We start from the raw sequence: 9,127 nt of genomic DNA on the forward strand, positions 1-9,127 counted from the left end.
AGATAGCTTTTATTGTGTTGAGAAATGACCCTGGTATGCCAATTTTGCTGAGTGTCTTGAACATAAAGGGATGTTGTGTCTTATCAAATACTTTTTCTGCATCAATCGATATGACCATATGGTTTTTGTCTTTTTTCCTGTTAATATGGTATATTACATTTATGGTTTTTCGTATGTTGAACCGACCTTGCATTCCTGGAATAAAGCCTACATGATCATGATGTACAATCTTTTTTATAAGTTGTTGGATATGGTTTGCTAGTATCTTGTTGAGAATCTTTGCATCTATATTCATCAGAGATATTGGTCTATAGTTTTCCTTCCTTGTCCTATCCTTATCTTTTTTGAGGATAAAGGTGATGGAGGTGTCATAGAATGAATTAGGGAGAGATTCACCCTTTTGGATCTTTAGCAATAACTTGAGCAGAATGGGGGTTAACTCTTCTTTGAAAGTTTTATACAACTCAGAGCTGAAACCGTCAGAGCCAGGGCTTTACTTTGTTGGAAGGTTATTTATTACTGATTCAATATCCTGTCTTGTTATGGGCCTATTTAGGCTTTCCACATCCTCCTGGCTCAATCTTGGTAGATTATACGTGTCCAGAAATTTGTCCATCTCGTCCAGATTGTCTCTTTTCTTAGCATATAGTTGTTCATAATATCCTCTAATTATGTTCTGTATTTCTGCTTTGTCTGTTGTATATTTCCTGCTTCATTGCAGATTTGATTCACCTGGTTCCTTTCTCTCTTCTTAAGTCTCGTCGTGGTGTATCAATTTTGTTTATCTTTTCAAAGAACCAGCTTTTACTTTCATTTATTTTCTGTATAGTTCACTTATTTTCTATTTCATTAATTTCTGCTCAGATCTTTATTATTTCCTTTCTCCTGGAGTTTTTTTGGATCATTTTGCTGTTGCTTCTCCAATTCTCTGAGGCGTGATGTTAAGTGATCCATTTAACTTCTTTCCGTCTTCCTCCTATGAGCACTAATTGCTATAAACTTCCCTCTTATGACTGCTTTTGCAATGTCCCAAAGATTATAGAAACTCGTGTCCTCATTGTCATTAGCTTCCATGAATCTTTTGATTTATGCCCTATGATATGGTCAATCTTTGGAAAGGTTCCATGTGAAGGTGAGAAAAAAGTGTATCTCAAGGTTTTTGGATGGAAAGTCCTATAGATGTCTAAGTCCATTTGATTGATGGTATCATTCAGATCCCTTATCTCTTTATCTATTTTTGTCTAGATGATCTGTCCAGAGGGGATAGTGCAGTGTTGAGGTCTCCAACAATTAGTGTACTGCAGTCTATCTCCCTTTTTAGATCTAACTAACAGTCTTTCCTTCACAGATTTGGGTGTTTCTGTGTTAGACACATAGATATTTATAAGCATTATATCTTCTTGATCTACTGATCCTTTCACTATGATATAGTGCCTTTCTTTGTCTCTTTGAACAGTTTTGTTTTAAAGCTTATTTTGTCAGAAATTAGTATCACAACTCCAGCTCTTTTTTTATTCCAATTTGCATGGAAAACCTTTTTCCACCCATTCACTTTCAGTCTATGTATGTCTTTATCCATGAAGTGGGTTTCCTGTAGGCAACAGATAGAGGGTTTCTGTGTTTTTATTCATTCAGTGAGTCTGTGTCTCTTGATTGGAGAATTTAATTCATTCACCTTCAATGTTATTATCGATGTTACAAGATCTGTCCCGACCTTTAAGTTGGCCATTGTCTTAGCTGCCTTTTATTCCTTTGTTTTTGTCTGTTAATTCTTTAGTTTTCCTGGAACAGTACTTTCTTCAGAGTTTCTTAAGAGCTGGTCTGGTGCTTGTGAATTCTTTCAGGTTTTGTTTGAGAAGATTTTTATCTTTTTTTCCCATATAAAGGATAGTCTTTCAGGATATAATAATCTTGGTTGAAATTGTTTCTCTCTTAACACTTTCAATACATCTTCCCATTCTTTCCTTGCTTGCATTGTTTCCATTGAGAGGTCCAATTTAGCCTGATGGGATGACCTTTGTAAGTCACTTCTCTTTTCTCTCTTGCCTGTTTCAGTATCATGTCTTTATCTGTGGTCTTGGATAGTCTGGCTACGATGTGCCTTGGGGAAGATCTTCTGGGGTTGATTCTAACTGGGGTCCTTTATATTTCTTGGGTCTTGATGCTTGAGTACTTCTCTGGACTCGGGAAATTTTCTTCCAGGATTTCATGAAATAGATTTTCCATGTCATTATTGGTTTCTTCACCTTCTGGGACGCCAATTATTCTGATATTTGGGCGTCTTATGGAATCTAGTATTTCTCATATATTCTCCTCGTGTTTTTCAGTTATTTTCTCTATCTTTTTTGTGGTTCTTTCTAGGTCAGAGGTTTTATCTTCAACATCAGAGATTCAATATTCAGCATGATCTAATCGACTTTTAATACTTTCAAGGAAGTTTTTTATTTCCTCTATTCCGGACTTTATCTCTAATAGCTCCATCTGGTTCTTTCTCAGAGTGTCCATTTCTTCTTATCTTGGAATGACTTTCTCATCTCCTGTAGTTGTCTCTTTTCTGTTCCAACTCAAAGAATTTGTTCACCATAAATGTTCAAAATTCTTTGTCTGACATCTTGGTAACATCATCCATTAGCCCAGAAGATGGAGGGGAGTCACTCTGTACCTATGATGGGGATATATTTCCTTGTTTATTCATAACTGAGGCTCTTCTTCTACTTCTAGCCAATGGAAGATGCACTAAATTTTAAGTACCAGGTACCTTCAGATGGACCAGGCAGCTGCAGCCAAAGGCACTGTCCGGTGCCTTCAGATGGACCCCGCAGCTGCACTCCAAGACCAGGCAGCTGCAGTCAAAGGCGCAGTCTAGAGATCTGGGTGGATCCTGGACTGGGGTGTCTGGAAGGGAGTCAGTGGGGGCAGTGAGCCCCCTTGCTCACCAGGTGCCTTCAGGTGGACCAGGAACTGCAGCCAAAGGCGCAGTCAGGTGCCTTCAGATGGACCAGGCAGCTGCAGCCAAAGGCACAGTCTGCCTGAACAGAAATCTTTCAATAGTTGCAACCAAAAACCTTCAGTATTCATCCCTTATGATTTGCATTTTGATCTTTTATTTAGGAAACAGCTTCCTGTGTCAAGAAATAAAAGCATTTTTCTATATTTAAACTACAGTCTTTATACTTTTAATGTTCTAATTTATATTTTTAATCTACTTGGATTCTCCTTTTTTAATAATGTGAAATAAGAAACCCACTCAATTTTTGTCAATAGAGTGAGTTATTGTTCCAAGGTCAGATAAAAAATAATCAGCCTTGCCCACTTTACTTTCGTAAGAGAACCTTAAAAAAATACTGAGAGCCCATTTGTGCATGGTTTTTAATTATAAAACATTGCTTTGTAGAATATCACAGTATCTAATATCATTTTATTTTACTTATTAATTTATATATTGCAAATTGACTTAGTTATTTTTTATTTTAGCTATTTTTTATATAAAATGTTAAGTATTTGGACAAGCCCATAAATGTTACTGAAATTTTAATTACACTTGTATTAAATTGATAGACTCATTTCAGGGCACCGATATCTTTATAATGCTCATTTTAGTGATCTATGAACATGGTATATCTCTCATTTTGTATCAGTCTTTTATACTATTTAACATTGTGTGTATATGTGCGCTTCTTTGTTTTTTCATAAAGCCTTACACATACTGTCAAATCATTTCTGAGATACTTTATGAACTTTTGGTTAATGTGTAGATCTGTGCTGTTTTTTATGATGAAAAAAGGTGAAATAAGAGGGGCTATATACTAAGGTAATGTTCCTATGGAGGTGCTTCTGCTGGGCCTCCTGTAGTCAGCAGGTAAATAGAGAGTAGTGGGGGCCAGCGGGTGGCATAGCAGTTATGTTGCTGGACAACCACATGACTGGACACAGTTCAAGTTCCAAACCCAGAGACTGAAAAACCATGCTGGGCATGATTCATGCATGTGTCATTGATCCCAGGAGGAGAATGGAGGAGAGTTGGTGTAATGAACATCCCCCCGGAGATGATGTCTTACTCTCTCTCTCACTGTCTCTGTCTCTGCCTGTCTCTAGGGAGCACATGCACCCTAAGATAGAAACCTCTTTAATATGAAAATGAGAGAGAATGTGGGTGAGAGGTGAGACTTCGGCAAGTCTGAATCATTTTTCCAGCAGCTGGACCTCCATGTGAGCCCCAAAGCTGTTGTGCCATCCTTCCCCAATATGGATGGAGTCAGCCTCTCTGTCCCCACCACTGTCTTTCAGATATCCTATGTCCTGGATAAAGAGGTCCTGGCTGTGTGGATATGCCTGGCAAAACATGTGTAATAAGGAAACTGCTCATTGTGCAGACACCATGGGATCTGAGAAAGGGTTATTTTGATATCAAAAGATCCAATTAAAGGCCTTCTTCTCTCATGTGCTGATGAAAGAGATGACATCCATCATAAAGAACTGTGGGTCTCAAAGTGTGGTTTATGTCTCACTTCTTCATGGTCACACACCACTGTGTGTGCATTGAGGTCTCTATCATGTGTGTAACAGTAATAATCAATTTTTTTCTCAGACTGGAGCCTGAAAATGCTCAGCAAGGATGTGATACCTGATTTAGAGCCAGAAGATTCATGTGAGATACCTGTGAGGTTAGCATTTCCAAAAACAAGACTTTGGGTTGAAGCATTGATAAGAACTGATACCCACACACACCACACTATGGAAAGCAACATTTCTGCTGTATCCAGGGCAAGAGATAATGACTTCCTGATCCAGAGACCCTCATCTCAAGGTTGGCTGGATCTGCAATGACCAAATCCAGGACCCTGAAGTAAAAGAATTAGTGTCACTGAGATGAAGTCTTGGATCCAGTACACAAGCCTGCTGGTCACCAGGGGAGAAATAAAGGTCCATCCATACCCCTGGGTACTGTCTCCTTATCCCAGAATCCAGTTACTTGTGCAATGAGTGGGGAGGGGGAAGAGGATGAGGAAGAGAGGCATCCAGGCTATGGTGAAAATGCTCTAGTATTCTCTCTCTCAGTTGCAGAGCTGACATAGAAATGCCCACCTCTCTCTTATCCCTTCCCTCACTCTGAAAGGAGCAGGAACTCTTCATTCAAATTCTTTTTCACCCCCTGACTGTCCCAGTCCTTCTCTTAGTAATTTTAGTCCCCTCTAACTTAGAGTTATATACATAAAGAGAGAGAGATGAGGATATTTTGATGTGAACTCCCCAAGTACTTGGGAAGAAGAATCTACTGTGTCCCACAGAGCACTAAGCAGAAGGCACCAGCTAAGGAGCAAGGTGCTATATTTACAGCTGTGGCCTCATAATTTGTGGCTCAGACACAGGCCCACAGTGCCCACTTCTGGCACTGTTACACTTTTCACCATATCCTCAAAGCAGTGTTAATACCTTGCCTGACAGAGATAAAGGTCCTACATGACCATTGCCTTTGCCATATCCTCCCCTTCAAAAAGGAGAGAGACTCTTCCTTTGAGGCCCTTTACTGTGCTGCGACCTCCTGAAGGGCACTAATCCTTTAGTTCCATTAAAATGGCCTCCTCAGTGGGAGGGCTTATGGACTCTCCTTCAGTTGTTCATATTATTGAAGTGTATGAGCCCTGAGCACTGACCTGTGAATGAGAATTAGTACTATATTCAGCATAGCAAGAGGATTAATGGTCTGGAGACCAGTCAAAGCTTTGCTATTCGAATCCTTTACCTTTCTTCCTCTCTCTTGCCCCAATTTTCACTGCTGTACCTTCAGGCTTCTTATTTCTCCAGACCAGGGGATTTATTGGTGGTTCCAAGGAAAAGACTATCTTCTCCACTCCATGAGCCTGGACCATTACTTAGATTTTTTTTTTCAATATTTATGCTGAGAAACTCTGAAATTTTTTTTCAAACTTTTAAAAAGAATTATGCATTTTATTTTAAGTATTATAATTTATTAACTTGCTATAGGAGGGAGGGAAGATGGGAGGGAGGGGGAGGGGAGAGAGAGAGAGAGGTAGTGGGAGAAAGAAATGAAGCCTCTAGAGGAAGGGACACTCGTGGCAAATGGGCCTGCTCACCTTGCTCTGCTCGTGGGCCCTTCCTCTCTCCTGCTCACCTGTTGGTGCATGGAAGGCAGGGATGCAGCATCTCCAGTTCGACCTTGCTCCCTTGCTCTCTGCCTCATGTTGCTGGTGGGAAATGGTCCCTTGATGTCGAGAACATCCCTTACTGGATTCCATGTGGGTTTGTTCTTTGGGGGCTGTTTCCCCTCTGTGGCGGGGGGCAGGGTCTGTGTGCGATCGCCCTTTTCTGGTGTTCCTGGAGCTCTCCAGGTTGTCTTTCAGATGCTGGGGGCCCAGAGGTGGTGTAACTCTTGTTCTTGGTCGCTGCTCCCCCAGCTCGCCCCTGTTCCCCGTCTGTGTTCTTTGAGGAAGTCGAGGTGGCTTTGGTGTATTGGGGTGTCAAGGCGGTAAGAGAGGAAAAGTGGCTGGGTCCTCCTTTGCCTCTTGGATCGTGGGGTGGGTCTTCCTCTTCAGGCTCCTCTTCTGGAGGAGGTTGAACCCGAGCGCTTGTGCTTTCTCCTCTCTGGAGAATGCTGGCCTTGTGAGCCATGTGGTGGGTAGATCTGGCTCCGGTGTCTATCTCACTCCCTTGTCCACAAGGTGGGTTTCCATGCCCCCTTGCTCCTATCTCTCCCTGAAGTGGGAGGGTTGCCATTTCATACCAGAGGATGTCGACCCTGACCACGACCGGGAAAGATGCTGAAGGCTCTCACTCATACTTCAGACCTCCCCACACACTTCCTAAGCATCTCTTGAGGCTCCCCCTGCCATGGGCAACTTAGATTGAGATGACCTGCCCTCGGTCATCTCCAGGGACCTGAGAGGGCTGTCTTGGGGTGCAGAACACCTCCCAGCTGCTGCCCCTCCCTTCTTGACACAGTAGCCACAAAAACGACAGTCTTTGATGTAAGCAGAGTTTCCTGTCCCTCCCAAAAGAGGGGTCAGCGAGCCCTCTGGCCTTGGTAGAGCTTCACTCTTCGCGTATCCTGGACAGCGCCTTCCCCTACCCTGGACAGCGCCTTCCCCTCCCAGTGGGGAGGGAGGTCCTGGTAGGGCATTGAGCCAACGTTCCGCATGGCACTGCGTGCGTGCATGCATGCGTGGGCGGTTCGCAGACCAAGTCTGGAGAAGGGACGACATTCCCCTGCCTGCATTGCCTGAGAGCATGGCTCCCAGGCAAGGCCCTGGGAGCCTGAGGTGTGTAGCCCCCTCGGTGAGTGTCCCTGGGGAGACAGGGTCGCGTGTGGCTCCCACGGAACAGAACCTGATGGGATGGATACGGAGGACGAGGAAGGCAGGAGACAGCATCTGCGGTATTCGTGAGTTCTCTGGGGCCTCTATGGTGGGGCCAGGCGCATGGGAGTCTCAGGGGTAAGGCCCGATGGCCTCGGCCAGGCAGTCTGGGGATGCCCAGGACTGCCATGTGGATACATGGTGGTGGGACACCTGTGCTGCCCTGGGGGAGGTTCTGCTGGGCCGGAGGCCTCCTTGGGAGCCTTCCCCGTTGCTCCCGTGTCTTGTCCTCATGGCTGGGCGCCAGCTTGAGTCGGGAGTCTGCTGTGCAGGTCCTTGGGCAAGGCTGTGTGCGGGGCCACCCTGCTGCATGGCGGAGGCATCCTTGTGTTCTCCCCGGGGCTCCATCTCCCTGCTGCTTCCAGCACTTTGCTTGCCCAGGCCTCCACACCAGTGGGTCCCCAATCCCCTACCTGCTCTCCACAGACCCTGGTGGCCTGCAGTGCCAACCATCTCCCCAACTGACCCGACCCTCACCCCACAGGTGTCTCTCTGGTTAGCCACTGCAGCCAGTGGGGTGACCCCCGGATGATAGACCTTCGGATCTGGTGAGATTTAAGGCATGATGGGCTCGCTGGATTCTGTGAGGAGTGGCGGGTGCTGGAGGGCATTCCAGGGATGGTGTGCCAGCCCTGGTGGTGTGTGTGGTTGCATCCCCATGAGGGTGCCCAAGGCCTAAGGACGGAGTCTCAAGGCTGTGCTATGAGACCCCCTTCACTCTTTCAGAAGAAAGCCTCCCCAGAGGTGTGATCCGTGAACCACTGCCCCACCCAGTCACCCAGTCACCCCCCCGCCCCGCTCTTGCAGTGGCCCGTGGCTTTCCTGCCCCCAGAAGATTTCAGCGACTTTACCTCCGCTGCCATCCTGCGTTCCTGTCGTGGTCCTTTCCGCACCACCGTGGGTGCAGTTGTCCACGGGGACCCCTCCATAAGGTGTTGCTCTTGCGAGCTTGCCCAGGCTCCGTGTCCAGTAGTCCACCATCTGCAGTGGTGCCTGTTGGCATTCTTTGGCGCCCTTGTCCCCCACCACCAAAACACGGGGTCCCTGACCTGAACTGGACTCTGGACCCTGCCAGCTGCTCGCCAAACCCACCCTCGGTCATGCTGCAGCGTCCTCTGTCCAGGAGGGTCAGACCGGGGCCTTGGTGGGCAGTTTAGATGAAATATGATCTGCCTTTGGTCATCTCAAGGGACAGGAAGCACAGGGCACTTCTGGCCTCAGTCTGGCCCCAGGTTTCCCTGGCCCCAGGATCCTGGTTCAGCTTGTCCAGGGTGTGGTGCAGTCCTTCGCAGTTGGCGGGTGTGTGGGGAATTTGTGCTCCCTCAGGGTGGCTCCATGGTGCTGTGAGTGTGCCATGCGGCTCCTGGGAAGACGGAGGGTGGATGGAGTAGTTGCCCACAGTTCTAGTCCCAGACCAGATGGCATAAAAGTCACATCAGGCATGTGTGAGTGCCCAGAATCCAGAGGGAAGGGATTGTGGCATGGCCAAACCTCCCCACCCCCACCTCTACCCCATGACTCCTCAATTTCTCTCTGTCTCTCACTGGCAAGCACACACCATATAGCAAAAAAAAACTCTTAAAAAAAAACATATATATATGTACACACACACACACACACACACACACACACACACACTTACACACTTTTTTAAAAGGATTCTTCATCATTTGAAATTTTGACTACAGGGAGAGAGCAAGCTGTAGGTCAGTGACTCAATTTGTGGTCACCTATGTGGGAGTGACCACAGTGCC

At 45.7% G+C, this 9,127-nt stretch overlaps 1 pseudogene; it reads right to left on the minus strand.

Annotated features, from left to right (window-relative positions):
* LOC102471572 (ras GTPase-activating protein-binding protein 2 pseudogene) overlaps positions 1-6,202 on the minus strand; it is a 41,919-nt pseudogene extending 35,717 nt beyond the window's left edge.
* Between the last annotated feature and the right edge of the window lie 2,925 nt (positions 6,203-9,127).

The sequence above is a fragment of the Tupaia chinensis genome, unplaced genomic scaffold (assembly GCF_000334495.1).
Source record: "Tupaia chinensis unplaced genomic scaffold, TupChi_1.0 Scaffold000390_1, whole genome shotgun sequence".
NCBI lineage: Eukaryota > Metazoa > Chordata > Mammalia > Scandentia > Tupaiidae > Tupaia > Tupaia belangeri.